General features: G+C 34.4%; 1 non-coding gene across 1 annotated transcript; it reads right to left on the bottom strand.

Moving 5' to 3' along the window:
* Positions 1-15,500: 15,500 nt before the first annotated feature.
* TRNAS-GGA (transfer RNA serine (anticodon GGA)) lies at positions 15,501-15,573 on the bottom strand. Its single transcript has one exon. It is a non-coding gene; the product is annotated as a tRNA-Ser (tRNA).
* Between the last annotated feature and the right edge of the window lie 4,250 nt (positions 15,574-19,823).

Here is a 19,823-nt window from a genome sequence, read left to right as displayed (position 1 = left end):
TTTTAAGACCTGAAAAAAAACAAATAGCATATAACCATAAAATAATATATTTATAAAACAATTAGCATTTAATAACGGTTATTCTAATAAATTGATAGTTGAAATACTAAATAAAAAAATTCAACATATTCTCTTCAAAAGGTATATTTACCCTATTTCTAAAGATAGAAATAAACAATGCCGTAGAATTCTGTTTGTGGATAATGATACTTCTAAAATTATATATAAAAACATTCCTGGTACTATTCAACTGGCGTTTTTCACTAATAACAATGAATAAATATATTCTTAATAATAAAGATAGCAAAATCAAACAAAAAATCAGGAGTTTAGAAACTCAATTAGGATGATTGTAATTTTTTTTACAAAGGTAGAACCAATAGAAACTTTGAAGTCAGAACTAAAGAACATCTCAGGGCTCTAAATGGAAATAGTGAATCTGAGTTTGCAAATCATCTTTTGAATAATAATCACACTTTCGATAAAAATGCAGGTCTTAAAATACTTCACTCAGGATATAAAAGATCGCAAATATATAATTTTGAAATTTTAGAAATTAGAAAACATGTCAATACAAAATCAGATATAATTAAGAGCAAAAAAAATATAAATAATAATGAAAAATGCCATCACAAAGTTATAAGCTTCCAGAAGAAATCTTCTTATTAAACGCTTGTTAATGGTCAAGTAATTTTGCATAACTATGTATACTGCATATTTAAATATTCGCGGCAGTCATTTGGTTCGTTCTTTATACCGCCAGAGTTGTGCTCCGTCGGCCATCTCCGCCGTGCGTATCGGCCATATTTAAACCGAAGTGAACCTTACGGTTGGTTAAAATTGAGTGTCAGAGTGGTATTATTTGCCTGCGGAATTTACCCGAAACACACAATTTGAATTTGACCAATCAGAAGGCCTACATCGTCCAGACGCTAGGGTAATAATACTATCAGATATAACATATATATAATAATAATTAATTAATAGTTATTAATATTATATATATATATATATATATATATACATATTTATTTCTCAAATAGTTATTAATTATTGTAATAATTATTATTATTTAACCATTTGTATAACGCCGTTTTAGTGAAAAATCACCTCAAGGGTGCTTAACAACTTAGATTATGCATTTAATTTATTCCTATCACTTAGACTTATAACTAAGGCTTAGGTTTAACTAAGTTTCATAGCTAGAGACTCACATCTAGATACTAATAATATCAGATTAAGGCTAGCATAATACTATTCTTCTGCTTGGGTTCTAAATAATTCTTACAGCAAATTTTACTTCAGAATTACTGTTTCACTAAATAATTATGTGTATCATATATTTGTTAAAGCCCATATGTACTGAGAAAAACGAGTGCGGCTTTTTATCAAGATAGTGTTAAAAATATGACTGCATGAATATTTTCTAATAAAATATTAGTCATACAGAAAATATCTGAACACGTGTTCACGCAGGTGCCCTTGTTCAAATAAATATAATGGACGACATGCAAAAGTATTATTATTTTTAAGAACACGTGTTCCGACTTCCTAATAACATATTCGTGCTTTTCTGATAGTTATAGACCTCCAGCCCCATTTTTAATAGGAAAATGAATAATTTGATCAGATTTTTAAGAAACTAACAATATTTAATATCAGTTTAGTTTTCTCCGTGTAGGCAAATGAAGCCTGAACAAGAAGCGAAAATATAGGTTCTGCTTTTTTACCTTTTTGGAGGATTGTGATTATCGCCAATTTGAATGAGTTGTTGGCTGAATGATTCTGTGGTTCTCCAATCCGCAGAATCCAAGGTTGCGTGATTACTCTCGGTGTGCAATAATGAGAATTTGGATATTTCCAATTTAGTTTTTATTTTAACAAAACTCACGTTACAATAATTTTATGAACAAAAACAGATCGCGCACCCTAGAGGAGATTTTAGGGCTAAACCGATGGATAGACCGCTGGAGACAAAATGAATTATTTGCCGCGCGAGGTATCGCAAGCAGGTTTACAATGATACCAGCCTCACAAGAATGTGGGTAAAAGTAATGTTGTCATTATTTTCGGGAGATGTAAACTCCCTATAATTTACCCTACACCTTCAACTGACCTCCAACTTTCCCAATGCTCTAACTAAAACTACCGAATCCGGTGTACGCGCACCGCTTATCGCATTATAATAGTGGAAAAAGTTTCGACGAGATATTAGTATGCAGTAACACCTCTAATTGTAGCTAAATGTGTATATTACTGTTTCAAAAACAAATTCAATCTCTTTGTTTGGACGAAAATTTGTATTCCGGGGAGCAAATTTTAGGCTGCAATGAATAACAATTCTGATTAATATCATTTTGTGTTCAGATGAAAGATAAATAAAAGCCCCTGGCTATAAAATATGGCTGTATTCAAATGTGGATTTGATTACATTGTCAGAGGACAATAACTTTTAATCTATTTGCGTCAGGGGACAATAACTTTTAAGTCTGTTCAGGTAGAAAACAAATACAATTAAGGAACACATAAAAGTATGATGCGAAAATGCTGATATTTTGTGATTTTTTTAAGAAACAATATGAAATGCGTAGAATAGTTCATCATCAGATTTGTTGATTATAAAACATACCAATTTCGGTTGTCTGGGCGCATCTCCCTGAAATCTGGTTGAATGAAGTCAAATTTTTTTTGGAATTTATGTGTAATTTTCAAATTGAAACTAATTTGGTAAAACATTCAGACAAGCGATGAATTAGATACCTACCTATTAAATTTTATATTTTCTACTGTATGTGGTTAGCGTTATTCATGTGTGAAATGATTCACGTTAAATGAACTCAAATTTGTTGTGAATGTATTGTTTTCCAAATTTATGTGGGTCGACGCATGCGCGAATTTTTATCTTGAGTAATCCAATGTGTCTGGAATGGAATTGTTTATGAATACTAACTGACAATGTTAGCGCTACAACATTTAATTTTTATTTTTTAAGGTACGATACTTTATATATTTTAAAACGTTTTTGATAATGTGGGCCTCGCTGGGGGCCTTACCTCTGCTAAGGCCCCCATTTTAAAATTTATACACTGGCACTAGTGCGCAGTGAATAATGGTTTCATTTAAGGACTCTAGAATATTTTGAACGCTGTCATCCGTTGCAGTGGGCATAGCGATGCGTGTCGTGTTTCTTTACGAGCTTGATACGTTCATAGCACTTGGTAGACTCATTTGCTCTCGAGATTATTTTGCGAACGGAGCAGTATTATTTGTTCAATTCTTTTACGTGTAACTAAGTGGAGCTGATGAATTGCAGTAACTCAATTATTTTAATTTCTGCACCTATATAACATTAAAGGTACATTTTAAAAGTTTAATGCGCTGTCGGCAATTTCAGTCACGATCCGCCTGATTATTATTCATTGGAGTATTATTATTAGAGTATTGAATACATTATTTGTTGAGCCGTGCCCCATTCAACCTGAAAACATCCGCCAATTATCCCAAGTTTTGCCGTAGTTACCCGTAGTTTTGCCAAAGCCATAAGTTTTACAAGAAACGTTTGCTATAGAACTATTTATTGGAACACTAGTTCTATAATTCGATACAGCATTCGAATTCCACAAGTTGCCTTCTAGTTTTATATTTTATTCAGTGGTGTAATTGAATGATGAATTAGTTCAAAACTCTCATTCCGAGTGGAGCTTTGTGAAGAGTAACAAAAACTCTTGTAGGGTTTCTGAAAGTTCATTACCCTTAATGCCTTGTTCGTAGAGAAGATATTAGGAGTAAAAAACTACCAACGTATTTTTTGCCGATGACAACTGACGTGGTTACAACGTTGAACATTAGGGACACTTTTTGAGGCTGACAATGGCTATAAAAAGACGTCGTGAGCTTTTTATCTCCTAATGTGAACAAGATATAAAACATTCGAAAATTGATGACCTTGGTAGCATTTTGCCAAACGCTTTTTTCCCTTTTATCGGGAGTAGCAGATTCTGTAATGTGTATGTTATTTCTGTGCACCAAAAATATATTAATAATTTATTTTTTGTCATCTAATGTACTTGCTTTAGTTGGGTGTTGAGATATTGATTGTCATCTTGTCTCTCATGTACTTGTCACAATTAGGTGATCAGATATTGTTTGCCATGTACTTGCAATAACTTGCTATAACTTGCTTAACTTGGTGTTAAGATATTGTTTTTTTTCAAGAGTTATGAACTTTACAAAAATTATATCTTTACAGCTTTAGTAAGGAACTTGGAAAAATGAAGAATGGTCTATTGTTCTCATTATATAATCCCCCTAACTGGAAAATATTTCAGAAAATAAGCATAAGTATAATTGAATATAGGGTATAAAATTGAATATATTATAAAATTAAATATAATAAATACATATTTAGCACTTGTGGTGTAGGGATGCTCTTGCCACTGGGCGATGACCTGGACGAGAGTGTTTACCGATTTCCGGTGGCGTTGACTAGTCCCGGGCACTCTGTGGGGCATGAAAGCAGCGAACCCATGCAGCCTTCCCTCTGCGAACATCTGTGAGGCGCTGCATTACCAAGGGAGGCTGGACAGCGCGCTCTTTTCGTGTTTATTACAGTACTTACTCGGAGTGTTCATGACGCCTTGTGCGAACCTTATCTTTAGTTTGCTAGTGTAAGCAAACATTGGTTACCGCCGATTATAACATTAAATTCCTCTTTTTAACAAACATAAAAATGATTTCGTTAAAATGAAAATATATTATTCAGTAGAAAGTTCTTTGGTGAAATGACCGCGTGAGATGTTTTTTTGTACCTGTTTTTGTACTTTTTCTCATTGAACAATTTAAAAGTACGGAACAAATAATATGACGCAAAGATGATAGCATTTTTCTTTATTGAAGTTAAATGAAAATTGGATGAATTAAATGAACTTAAATAGTTGAAAATTCTTAAAATAGAATATCGGTAATCATTAAAAGATTGTCTCATCAGTACAGGTGACAGTAATAACTTGTTTATGGACATATTATTTGTAATCTACGTTTTACCCATTCTTAATAATAATAATAATAATTGGATAACTTGTATAGCTCCGTTTTTGTGTAAAATCACCTCAAAGGCGCTGTACAACCTTATAATACATCTCTACAGTGATCTATGTTATTACTTAACTATTTATGTAGATAATATACAGTACAATACTTACCTGGTAGGTCACTTGAGATTAACACTTAATTAACATTATCTAATTGTTTATTGGCGAAATTTAGATACAGGATTTAGGACATAATTGGAAAATTGAATATAACTGGACTTTCTCTTAGGAATGGAATGTTTAATTTAAGGGTACGATAGCTTAAAAAGGTAAGTTTTTATTTTTTAGTTTTTTGGTTGTCATTTACTTTTGCTCATTAAGCTAAGGCTAAGTTGGCATCGCGTTTGGGTCCACCCAGGCGTAGTGTGTTCAATTCCTCGGCTGGCTAAGTCCTCATCACAAAACAAGCATTGATTCTTTTATGTACTTAAATAATGTGCTATTTACGTGAACACATGTAGTGTGTGCTTAAAATGTGTGACATCACATTGTCAATTTAAATAGTTGCAAAAACCTAGAATCACTAGAAAGAGTAATTGAACTTAATACTACTACTACTACTACTGTGTAATATCACACATTTTAATCACGTAATACTCTACGTACATATATTACGTGTTTAAAATGTGTGATATTACACAGTCAAATTAAATAGTTGCAAAAACCTAGAATTATTAGACAGTGGCGGCCTAGGGTAGATTGGCACCCGGGGCGCTTTTGTATTGAGCACCCCTACTTAAAATAAAACACCGAATACTTAACATGCTAACGAGACTTTATTTTACTGAAATATTCGATGACATTATCAAAATTTATTTTCCTGTCTCTTTCAATTGATAAAATCGAAAGATTGGTTAGTCGCGCTTGGCTCATTGTGGATCTTAAATAAGATTTTATTAATTTTAACTTTGAAAAAGCTTCTTTCACATGAAGCCACCGAAACACAGATTGTCAAAAAAAATCTTAGACACAGCGCTAAACTTGGAACTGACTCAGAATAGCCCCATTTACAATTAATCTGAAGAGCTCCAATGTAGTCCATTGAACTGTTTCGTGGGCAGAAATGTTGGCGGCTTCTAAATGGCGCCTCAATCGTAATATCTCCAACACGATATCCTCTGCTGAAAATTCATCGTAAATTTTTAATAAATTTGGAACCATTTCACGAAGATCTCCTTCTGGTGATGTTACCAACGTTTTTGTCTGAACAACACTAAATGTAACCAGAATAAAATCCATTGCCCTGTAACGATGGTCTAGTTCTTTGTAAAATCTATTGTGACATTCTAACATTGCTCTCTGCAGCTCGTCTGGTAATGTTAGACTAGCATCTCGGGCCATTTCTCCGGGCATACGTTTACGAAATCTCCTCCTTCCTCTTTTTCCTTCAATCGGAATGTCAAAGTCCTCACATATTTCTGTTGCGTAGCAAATAGCCTTTTCCACTATTTGATTGCGTTGACTTATTTTAAGGGCCTTAATGTTTATTACACACTTTTCTAATGATATCCCAGATGTTTGAATATACTTTTGCATCTGATTAACTTCTTCTAGTACTTCACACCAAAAGGAAAGATAGCATAGAAAACTGAAGTCACACAAAGCTGGTATGAGTGTTGATGCTGCTTCCCTTGTCTCAAAGTTTTCTTTACTGGTGTTGGGACCACACATATCTTCGAATGTTGATACAAGCTTCTCAAAATTATTCTTCAATGGTTTAACAGCGTCGTGATGAGCACTCCATCTTGTCTCTGATAGCCGTTTAACGGACACGCCTACATTTTTCATTAATATTTCCCACCGATGTGTGGATGATGAAAAGAACGTGTAAACTCTTTCTACAGTTCCGAAAAAAGTTAAACTTGAAGAAACGCTACCAAACGAGTGCACTCCACATAGATTAAGCGAATGATTTGCACAAGCCGAAAACAACGCTTTCGGATTGCGTTCTTTGATTTTTGCTTGTACACCACCATGAATTCCTGCCATGGTTGCAGCATTATCATATCCTTGGGCTCGACATAGATATATGTCTAAATTATCACTCCCCAGCTGTGTAAGGATATTTTCAGCAAGATCAACTGCAGTCTTTCCAGCTATAGGGAAAAAACCTAGAAATGATTCCTTCACTTCAACTTGATCGCCTTGAATATGAACATATCTGATCACGTAACTCATCTGATGAACATGTGATATATCTGGAGTGCTGTCAAAAATAATTCCAAAATATTTGGCTTTTTTATGTCGTTCACAGTGTTATCTTTCACCTCCTTCCCCAAAAGGTTTATGAACTCATTTTGAATGTCTTTGGACAAATATGAATCTACCCGTTTCCGGTTTATACAGGTGGCATGTTCAATTCTCAGCATGTGTTCTTTTAGCACTGGGTCATATTTCGACAGTAGATTAACTAATTCTAAGAAATTTCCTCTATTATCTGATGTAATTCCCTTTTTTCCCTCTAAAAGATAGATTTTGGCGTGCCAGGAATATTACGGAGCATTTTAATTATGGAGCTGCCTAAACGGGTGTATGACAATTTTGCTAAGTAGGACCATCTTTTTTTTATATACGTAAAAATGACACTAATAAATCTTTTGTTATTTAGTATGAAAGGCGGTGGTACCGGGAACCTTTTCAAGTTTGAAGAGAAAAATCTAATTGCATTTATATATTGCTGTACCTACCTAATGTTTGCTTTAGATATTGCCACTATCGCAAATACTGAAAATCTTGCTGAAAATTGTGCTTTTAAACTTTTGAAATAAACATTTTTATGATTAGGATTGAAAGTAACCCAACCATTTAGTAAGCTTAACCCTTCAGAACAAAAAAGTTACAGTTGCACATTAGATACAAAATAATATTATAAAAAACTTGTTTATTTTACAAAACAAATTACATAATATTATTTTAATGTTATCTGTAGTCACTTTAAACATTATCAAACAGATCTGGATTTTCTAGTTCTGAATCACTTTCTTTAGTCCCAAATCTGTACTTTATGCTGTGCAACAAGAGCGGGTACGGCTCCATCACTTCCAGGAAGTCTCTCTTTAATAAGAGCTGCACCTCACAAGGCTCCAGGGCCACCACGTGCTCCGTCCTTATCAGCTGTCCATCCGACACCAGCGCGTCCTCCCCGAAGTGTTCCCCGTCCCTCAGCTGGAACTCCTGCTCCCCTTCCAACTTCACAGACACCATGCCAATAGACAGAAAGAACATCTCACTCCCTTCTGTTCCAGATTTTATAATAATATCTCCAGGAAGATAAACATCGGTGATGAGGTGAGATATCAATTTCTCTTTTGCTTGTTTGGGCAAGCCTTGAAACATGGGAACAGCATCCACCATCCGTTTGAAGCAATGGTTTTGGATATCGCGCTGTAACTGAGTTGACAGCATCCCCATCAACCTAGTTTCATTAAAGAACTTTCCTTCACACTTAAACTGGAAATATTGTAGCATTCTTTTGGTTGTACTAGAAGGTAGTCTTTTATGTCTGGACATTTCTTTAACATACTGCTTCAACGTTTGCAACTTCCTTTCACCCGAATATCTCGAGTGAACTATTAAGGACATGTTTGACACGATGAACAGTAAATGTGCCACTCCAATAATTCTGAAAAATATCGTCAGGTTCCTGTCTGTGGGACTGGTGTTGACCTCGATTCCATCCCCATAAAGTGACATGATACAAGAAGCTCTGAAAAGACATCTCATGTATTTTTGGGTCACGCTACCATTATTCGCTTCGAAAAAGTGATCTTGAACGATCCATGAAACATATTGGTGATTGTCTGAATTGGTTGTATAATTAACAGACTCTGTTAAACTGTACACATTAAGGAGTAGGCAAGCTCCCAAATGGTACAAAGTTGTTGTGTATATCAGCAACTTTAGTAATTTCCAATATGTTTTGTACTTAATGGAGCAGTTTTCATAAAAGCCCAAAAAATCTGATATTTCCTCGTATCTCAAAACTCTCGTAAAAGACGCGATGGAGAAATAATCTCTCAATTGGTAAAAATCATCTTTTAGTTGAGTCCTTCTTGTCACTCTTTCATACAAATGGGCAATTAGCAGCCAGGGAATAGAAAAAACAACGTGGATCCAAAACTTGCTTGTGAGATATTTCTTGGCGATGTCCTTGTGGCTAAGACGGACCGTTTTGATCTCTCTGTCATAATATCCCGTGAAAAAGTTAAATAAAATATCTAAAAGAAGGAGGATATTTCCAAAGTAGACTGGCCATTTTAAAATTTTCATTTCTTTCGTTACTTTTTTACTAGATTCCTTCTGTTCGAATGTCAGAACCATAGCCTCAAAAATCGTCATAAAGTAAATTAATAACACCATTGAGGAATCCCATAGGAACCTAAAAGAAGAATAAAAAATGTTTGAACATGCACCCTGGATGTTATTTTCTTATGTCCACTATTTCACCAAAAAATCATATGTAACATTGTCATCAAATGACCATTTTTAACACTGAAAGTTCCCCGTCAAAGGCCGATTCTAGGTGAGTTTCATGTTTCTATCGAACTGTAATAAGCTGACAAGCTCAACAACGTGATATGTAGTTTGTTGTCCCAGTTTGTGAATGGCCATTTGATGAAAATGTTATATTTGAATTTCTGCGAAACAACTGAGCCTTAGTCAGTAATTAATTCATAAAAACATATGTTATTTAAAAAAACACAATTTCCATTGGATTACTTAAACAACAGTATTTTTATAACAAATGTTTTGGCAGTTAGGTGACGTTTCTCTGGAAATATTGTATGTGGAAAATAAGTTTAGTCGGATAAAACATTTGTGGTTTATAATGAAGTAGATGGGTATTTAAGTACCTACTTACAAATCTTATGATTTCATAGAAAATTTAAGTTTTGATTTACTAAATAAGAGAAAATTAGAAACGTACTCTTTTGGACGTGATGTCTGCTGTTCACAGTAGTACTACCTACTATCTGTTATATCTATAAGAAAGGGTTGTTTCACAGTATTTATTTTATTTTTTTTTTTTTTTTTATTATTTAACATTATAAATGATAACAATATGCAGACTTATAAATAATTTGTTCATTATTATTCTATTTCTCCATAAGTTGAGCTCCAGGAGCTCGTGTTTATGGGAGGAGTCTTTACATTTAGTTCTAATGATTTAACAATAATCAAAAACTTTTGAAATAAATACAAACATAATATTAAACAAAATTTGAATTTTTATTTAATTAATTTTTATTTTAATTTTTATTTTTTTTGAACAATTCATCGAATTTCAAAGTTAATATTCAAATTATGCAAAGGTTCTGTTCAAGTTATGTGATATTATTAGTGGCCAGTTACTAACTAACTAACTAACCAACCAACTATCACCGTTTCCGCCATGGGAAAAGCCACGAAGGCGTGTTTCGTGATCCAAAAGTCTGACCGATTTTTGCTTAGTTTTCAATATACAGATCTGTGTTTCATCACCATTGTGATATTCAAATTTAAGGCGCTATAAGACCACAGACAAGTGTAAGAGAGACAGAGCGCGTACTAAATGATCTAGAACCAAAGATACTAAGTCAGTAACAGCATTGGTTTCAAGCCATTTCTAGTATTCTTCTTTATCTTTATTAATTACAATAAGTAACTTGCAGGGGTAGGCAGAGAGGACGGACCGCCAAACAACTTGGTCTTGGCACACACTTCTTGCCTCATTCACATTCATAAATCGTCTCATACATGCTGTTCTATTATTCTGACTCTTGACATAGCCTGACTCGAGTATGTGATTCACTTGTTCGTGCCATGACTTCCTCGGGCATTCCCGACTCCTGCTACCATTCGCATTCGCATCATATATTCTCCTTACACTCCATTCTTCGCTCATTCGCTCTACATGCCCAAACCATCTAAGCAACCTAAGCAACCTTTCTTAATCTTACTCATTACGCTTACATCAGCCTTGCACTCTTTGCGGATCTCCACATTTCTCACACGATCATACATGGTTTTAATTATATCTTAAGTCTCGCGGAATCATCAGTCCTTCACACCTATGAAAACCCGTCCATAAACTGCCTTGCACAATACGATGAAAATACAATAACGACTCGTAAAAAATCCAAACAAATCCTTCGTAAAGTTTAATCGCCCCATATTGCAGCTATGTTACCTATTAGCAAAAATATTTTCTAACTCAACCCAAATAAAATCTATTTATCCTACAACCAATATGTATAATCTGTATAATATATACTGTACAATATGTATAATATCCTATAATCATGATGAAAGAGAAAGGGGCCTTTTTGGCCCGGAGCTCTTTATGTCAATATTTCAAAAGTCAAAAATACATGGTTTTATCACACATACGCCTCAGGCATCTCATTTCAACAGCATTCAGTCTACTTTCATCCTTTCTCTGCCAGTTCCATTACAAAGGATGAACCAACAACCTAAATCTATTTTTAGCATTTTAATCCCCCACTTAAATAGTTGCCTCCATTATATAGTTAACTTTAAAACAAGTGTTTTTTTAAAAGAGCCTTCTTCAGGCAGAGGAATTCGAGAAGTTTAAGTTGAATGATAATAAAACTTTGACAAAACTAAACAATTAACGTTGAAATCTGACGAATTGTTCAAATTCTGTGAAAAAACCCGTCCAGTCCAAAGTATAGAATGTATATTCTGTAATTAGTTCCCATTTACCTGAAATCACTGAAAGGGTGGATGGTGTAATACTTGCCCTCCACCTGCCTCTTCCTTTCCTGGCGGATGGCCTCGGCACTCTTGAGCACGCGGTGCGCGCGCGCGCTCTTCTTGGACACGAGGAAGCACGCCCTGATCAAGGTGGCGGGCACCAGCGGGGCATCAGAGTCCTGGTCCAAACCGTCCACCGAGTTCCATCCATCCATGCTTTTCATGTACACATCAACACTAATCGTCAATTCAACAAATTCTAAAGACGCAAAAAAATAAATTTCATGAATAAACAGAAAAACGTTTTACGTCGCTTGATTGTTTCGTGTTGGATTTTTGACGTTTATTACGAAAACAGCTTTTTCTTTTCTAACTTTATTTAGAACACTAATTTGGATTTTGAAAGAAAGTACTGTATTCTCAGAGGCAAAATTGTGCCTTTTTTGGTTTATGAATTAGTTTTTTTTTTATTTACCAACTGTTATAATTTTTTTATTAATATTATTGGATTAAAAATATTATTATTCTTGCTTGGTTAATTTTTTTATATCATTGTAATTAATTTTAAAGCAATTTTAATAAACTCAGCAGAACATTAAAAAAACCACATCTATAAAAATCAATGTTTCTCTGTTTGTCCCGTACGCGTTCGTATGTCATTCATCCGATATCGCTGAAAATTTCAAAGTGTATTCTTTCTTTAATTTTTAAAGTAATTATTTACTGAGGTAATTAGTTTTTATTTTCTGACAACGCTGACAGTCGGTGAAATAGATTCCTTGTTACCCAAATTCGCTGACAGGAGGGTCAGGCTTGTGTCAGTTGACCTTTATATAAATATTCATGTTTTTTGTTATTGCGAGTCATTCTTAACCAAATTTAATAAAACAGCAGGGTCTGTGATAATCTGGGGAATCTATTTAAATCGGGTAGTAAATATATTATAATTTGCAAAGCGAATGTATTGTAACATTTATAAAATAAACTAGTGTTTTCAAAACGACAAATCTTCTTACTGAAAGAAACCTACAAATTTAACAAATTCTTATTAGCGAAAGTAGTGTTCGTAGATGCCCGAGCAAGACACGAATCAAGTAATTATTTGTGGTAAAATGAGTCGTAAGTGATGAACCAAGAAAGCGGTGTAAGGAGAATGTAAAATGAATGGTTGAAGAGGTCAAGAAAGACATGGCACGATCAAGTGAAACAAATGCCACATTGAATGCATTCAGTTGTCAGGTACTCTAAAATTAACAACCCCAAACCATTTATAAGTCCCTGAGCAACGCCAGGTACACATCAGATAATTAAATTATATAAAAATAAATATTTTATAGAATTCCAAGAAGTAAACAAACTATACAACTTTTTTATAACATAGTAGATGTAGATTTATACAGCGTAGAAATTAGGAATTCACCTGTGTAGAGGACAATTTCAATAATTTTATGCGTTTTATGTGAATGTAGCGCAAGAGTCCCAATTGCTTCAAACAACTGGAACCAGTGAGACGATTAATTAAATAAAATTTATTTTTGCATGTCTGAGTTTGAACCCGCTACCAGCGGATCGCTAGTCGAGAGCCTTACCCCTCGACCCCTGAGGCCGTCAAGCTTGCAATGCCGGAAAACACTTGTCTGAGGCAGTCAACTCTTAGATCAGCAACATCATCAGCTGTAGGCAGACTGATGAAACCTAAGCGCAAGCCAAATATAATTTACTGAGTTTGGTGATCTGGGCCGAAAGCTTGGAATAAACTTCCTCCAGAACTAAGATCCATAACAAGTCCAACAGAATTCAGGTATAAACTAAAAACTTACCTTTTTAAGCTGTCATACCCTTAAATTAAATGGTGACAGGATAAATCATCAAAATGATAGTTCATCACATCTTTAAAAATATATATAAAGTCATGGAAAGTGATTTAACAAAAACTTTATTAACTGGGTTTAGTAGGTTTGGTTAGATTAGGTTAGGTTAGGTTTAAGTTTTATTGTTTTTCATTGTTTCTAATGACTTTATATCACTTTTTAAAGGTGTGTTGAATTGTCGATGTGTTATTGTAGAAATGTACTATATACTTATACAGCGCCCTTGAGGTGATTTTGCACAAAAACGGCGCTATTAAAATCATCCGAACATTATTATTATTATTATAGACGATGTAAGTGCAATTTTTCAAGAGGTTTATATCGCATAACGTTTCTTTACACACTAAAAACTATCACTAGCTTCATTAAAGTTATAGATATAATGTAAAGCATTTAGGTACCTATGTCTATTTGATAGATATCAGAGTGTCTGCAAAATGCATTACATTATTGAAAATTGAATTAGAGAGGCGTGTACTACATCGCTTAATTAAATGTTCGTGTCTCTCGACGTAATAATATAATTGTCTGCAGCGGCAAATGAGAGGCTCTTAGGCCGTAAACGGATTTCAGCATTTCAATGACTTTCTCCTTGTGAGGCGTGACTGCTAATAATATCATTAGTATCCTTGGGAATGTGCGGGCGGAGTTATTAACTCACTGAGAACTTAGGATGGTGGTAGTGAATTTTCATTCCTTCATTGCGGATAGCTGGTATTATCTCTAAGTTCAATTTGCGATGTGGGTGTGTGTACCGCCGCTCCAGGCTAGCAGAGGTGCCCGGGTTCATGAGGTGAGGTTTGTCCAGGTCGTGGCGGTGGGTTGTATCTGTCCAGGTTTGGCGGAGAGAGGTCGGGTGAAGAAGACGCAAAATAGCGCGTTCATTATCATCTTTAATTATTCTGTAGATCTTTAGATCATCGGCAAATAACAGAACTTTGACTTTGCTAAAAATATTTCCTATGTCATTGATGAACAAACAAAATAATATTGGGCACAAATGGAATCCTTGCGGTGCTCCACTTGATGCCACAAACTTGTAAGAAGTGAATGAATTCACCTTTACCGCTAGTACCTTCCCAACAGATAACTCTTAAACCATTCAAACATGCTTCCTCTCACTCCCAACAATTTTAATTTACGTATTAAGATTCTGTGGTTTACTTTATCAAATGCTTTACTGAAGTCAGTATATATGGAGTCAGTTCGATATGATTTGTTAAAGCCATTAACGATATCATTAGTGTATACTATTAAATTGGAAAGAGTTGATCTTCCTTTAATAAATCCATGTTGAAGTGGTGAGATTACTCGTTTAAATTGAGATAACCGGTAATAAATCATTTTCAATTTTGAGGGGGTAAATTAGAATCATATAAATAAGTCGTCTAAATGTTGTTATAACCACAGTTTGATAATGGCCTTGAAACAGAATTGCTTCATTAACAACATTTTATATTTGACTAAAGATAAATTGAAGATGTCCACTGACTTGGTATAATTGTTTCCCTCCATTAGTATTCTGGGCAAAAAGGAATACATATGGTAGTTAGTCCCAGAATTTCTGCACTGAAATAAATCCTGACTTCTAGTATTGCGTTGTGGAATCCGGAAGCTTATCAATTCAAGCAGTACCGGACTATCAACTACATTATTTAGAATTTTAAATAGAAATACCAAGTCAGTGATATAGCCATGAAAAAATTCACATTGTATCTTTAAATGTAACTAAAGCATATGATCAAAGATTTTAGCTCTATTTCAAACGATTCTTGTTTTATTTTTACAAGAAATAATTATTAGCCTGAAACACACATTGAAAAATCTCCTGATAAAAGATACATGACGCCAACGGGACTTGAACCCGTGTCCTTTCGATTTCCGGTCGAACGCTCTGACCACTGAGCTATGGCGGCTTATCTCTTATCCGCGAAATAATTCAATATATACTAGTGTTTCATTCAACACTTACTGCTTATTACATTTTTTCACCTGAAAACAATCAACTTTATTTTATATGAGAAAGGCATTGTAAGTGCTAACTCTCTCACTAGATGGCGTCGAGACAAATTTTCTACATTTTTTGGTGAAGATACTAGCACTTGTCAAATATTAAATAATTTTTTTTTGGCAAACTAATGTTTAAGACAAGTTTTTTTTATGCATAGCATAAAATTATTATACTTTGTGCTATGCATAAAAAAAAATCTTGTCTTAAACATTAGTTTACCAAAAAAATAATGATTCTTGTTTTATTAAATATTTTCACCATTTTCGCTTAATTATTATCAGCCAATGTTCCGCTCACAGCTATCTTCGATACAAATTACAAAATGTGAGATGAGTGATTAGTTGTTGTCAAACATTGTCTCGCAGTGATGCTATGTCTAGGAAGAAGTGCCCAAATGAAATCTATCGAATTTTGAGCAATCGTATAATCATACATTTTGTTCAGTGGCCACATGACAACAAGATGGTCATAAAGGTTTTCGCTAAATAAAAGGAGACGAGAATATAATTGGCTATTTATTATGTGATGTTACTATAAAATAATAGTATGTTTTTTTATTATTTTTTTATTTATTGCACAACAGGTAGATTATCCAATTACTGTACAGTTCTTAATTTGACAATCTTAACACCTATGAAGATAATTATTATACAAAAAAAACTTTAGGCTATTTAAAGAAGAATTATATATATCTAGTGCTTCTGAGATTTCATTCAATAGCACCATTCCTCTTGTCATGCTATGTTGTGCTAGAATATCTGTTCTGCCGTATGGTATTTTGAATAAGTCGTGTCGACGACTACGGCTGAAGTTTTCGGGCACGTATAAACCATAGCATTCCAAGAGGAACGGGCTATCAATATAGTTATGGATTATGTTAAAACTAAGTATTGCAAGATTTGCATGACGTCTAGTTTCCAAGCTAAATCTATTTGTTGCCTCAAGTAAGTCCACATGGTGCATGAACCTTGGATAAGTTCCACGCATCCGCATATAGACATACCTGAGGAATTTTTTCTGGATTTGTTCCAGCATATTAATATACTTAGTTTGGTGCGGAGTCCACACACCACTAGCATACTCCAGCTTACTTCGTATGACGCCATCAAACATGGCTATCATTGCATCTAGGTCGTGAAATTGTTTACATGTTCTGGTGATAAACCCCAGGAGTTTGTAGCATGCTGTAGTAAGTCGTGATATGTGGTCCGAGAATGTTAGTTAATGTTGTCTGGCATCGTGATCGCTATAAATAATCTAGTTTGGAAACGCTTCCGTTTAGGCTTTGGCTTCCGTTTCCCGTTGACTCGGAAAGCTTTGTGCGCAGAATAGTACCTACCATACTTCCGTTGAAAACAGAAATTGACGTCACGGAAGCACTTATTTTAAAACTAGCACAGGTAACTAAAAACATACATCCCCGTTATATTGTTTAACAGATTTTTAATTTCTTGACCTATCTAGCTGTGTAGCATGCACGCATTTTAAAATGAAATCATTTGACACCTTTTATAAATAAGCATACAAATTAATTGGTCATTTAAAATGAAGAAATATTATTTTATTTTATTTGGAAAACCAACAGTTATAAAAAATTTATAATTATTCAACCAATAATAGGTTGAAAGAGGATGGATCTAGTCTGCATAGGATAATTTGTACGGTGCGCATGTTATTTATTGATTATAGGTTTGAAAATGGGAGGTACTGTTTTTTTTCAATTCTTTCTGGTTTTCACCTTTCAGGGGTATTCTATTCCATCGTTTAAAATTATTTAGAGGGGGAAGGTGAATATATATATTAGTTTTGTTTGATTGGGAAAATATCAAAAATGTATGGAAGAGAGGATATTTATTTGGAGAGGAAAATATGTGATCTAAAGTTCCCACATCTATACCACAGAATGTACAATTTGGGAAGTCAAAAATAAGTCGAATTCTCTGTAAGAAATTCTAAAGATGTATGAAGCGCGGTAAATAAATGTGGTTTATTTTGATTTGGTTTTGCATTGAGGGATTTTGTCTGATGGAAAACCTCAATTGATTTTTTTAAGTAATTCCCGCAATCTATCACAACGGTGAATATTTTTTGTAAGAATATTACGTCTGCGGAATTTCTACGACTTTCCAGTGATGAAATCCTGAAAAACGCGGCTGACTCATCAATATGAGGACAATAGCTCAAAAATGTGATATGTACCTGGGGTTCCAAAATTGAGAAGCGTACTACAAAAACTGAGTACATACGCAAAGTAAAACTTTTTAATTATTGCAGTTTATCATTATACATTATATATGCATAATGATACATTTTTAGTTAAAATACCTGTTTTACCGGACCACTGAACGAGGTTATTATGACCGTGTTTTCGTAACATAATATCTAAATATATCTAATAATATCTAACCAATTCCGACAAAATTACTGCCACATTAAAATACGTTTAACCTTATGCAAAGAAGAACACAAGAAAATCCAAGAAGGCGTTTTCCGTGATCAAAAAATCTGACCAATATTTGCTTAAATTACAATATACAGATTTGTGTTTCATCACCATTATTAAATTCAAATTTGAGGCGCTATACGATGTCAGGCAAGTATAAGAGAGACAGAGCGCGCGCTAAATGGTCTAGAACCAAAGATACTAAGTCAGTAACAACATTGGTTTCCATTGAAATCTATATGGAAGGCATTTCTAGTGTTCTTCTTTATTTTTATGAATTACGAATAAATATACAACAAGTAAATTGCGGGGGTAGGCAGTGAAGACGGACCAAACAACTCGGTCTTAGCACACACTCAATATTTCAATTGGATTTTTTAATTTTCCTTACTGTTCCGTAACGCCGATTGCTTTTGACAGGCCGTGTACTAACCAATCGTATCGTCAGAATTTGAACTGTATAGTTTAAGTTCGCACAAGTCAGCTAAAACGACGGAGAGCCGTGAGCCGAGCCAGTTGAAAAAACACCGTTCGTCCTGTCAAATATCGATCGCCGGTTGTCTTATCGGAGTAATCATAATACGTATTTTTTATCGTCATTTAATCTAAAATAACGAGTGATAACGAACGACAATCCCGTTCCATCATTTCACCGGTAAGTTGATTGTGAAGTAACGTTATGCATTGTGTTTCCGCATTCGCCTGTCACAAGACATATAATTAATTTATTCGTTATCTGTGTGGAACAGCCCTTTAGTCGGCTATTCCAACCCCTGTTCGTTCTTCGAACATTTTTGGTGCCGAAACCAGGGAACTTTAAGATTATAATCTATCTATGCCAAAACGGATAGTGCTGTGGAATGTTTCTTAAATTTTGAATAATAATCAATTCGAACAGTAATTAGGTAGGTACCTAGCTCTTGAGTATTTACGACCTACCGCGCATATAATTATAATAGATTATATTAATATTATTTATTTTCGTTTCGTTTTTGGGTACGTTTCCAATCGTGTTTATTCAACATGGCCCCAGCAATTCAAATATTGCGCCGGAAACGGACATTAGCGAATAATAGATTACTCAAGACACATGAAATAGCAAAAAGCGCTTTGCACGATGCAACTAAGTGCAACTTACTGTTAGCGCATTATACTACTCTGGAAAAGATAGTTCTTGAATTTGAAACGTCTCACGCGGAAATATTAGCTTTAGATGACACAAACGAAATTGATGAGGATAGAATTCGCAAAACCTTTGACGAGATGTATTATCAAATTGTCGAAATTTACCAGGAGTTAACCAGTCAGCCTCTCGATTGTAAAACCGCGAATGCGTGCACAAACGTTAAATTACCAAAAATAAACATTCCAATATTTTCTGGAAATGTCAAGCAATGGCCCGAATTTTACGACATGTTTAACGCTCTGATTCATGAAAACAAATCTTTATCCAGCATCGAACGCATGCAGTATTTGTTCTCATGTTTATCTGGAGAAGCTTTAGGGTTAATTCGGACATTTCCAGTACAAGGAGCTCACTACGTTGAAGCATATCAAAGATTAATCGCGCGCTATCGTAACGCGCGTGAACTCGCATTTACGTGTTGGCGGGAAATGCTAAATTTAAATTTTCCGCCTAACGATCCTTTTGAATTTCGTCGCGTGTTCGATGTATTTAATGAGGATTTAACAATTTTAAAAGAATTGGATCT

Source organism: Hesperophylax consimilis, chromosome 12, assembly GCF_061612785.1.
Source record: "Hesperophylax consimilis isolate HC1 chromosome 12, BYU_Hcon_1.0, whole genome shotgun sequence".
NCBI classification, from domain to species: Eukaryota; Metazoa; Arthropoda; class Insecta; order Trichoptera; family Limnephilidae; genus Hesperophylax; species Hesperophylax consimilis.
This window is presented reverse-complemented; position numbering and strand designations above follow the sequence as displayed.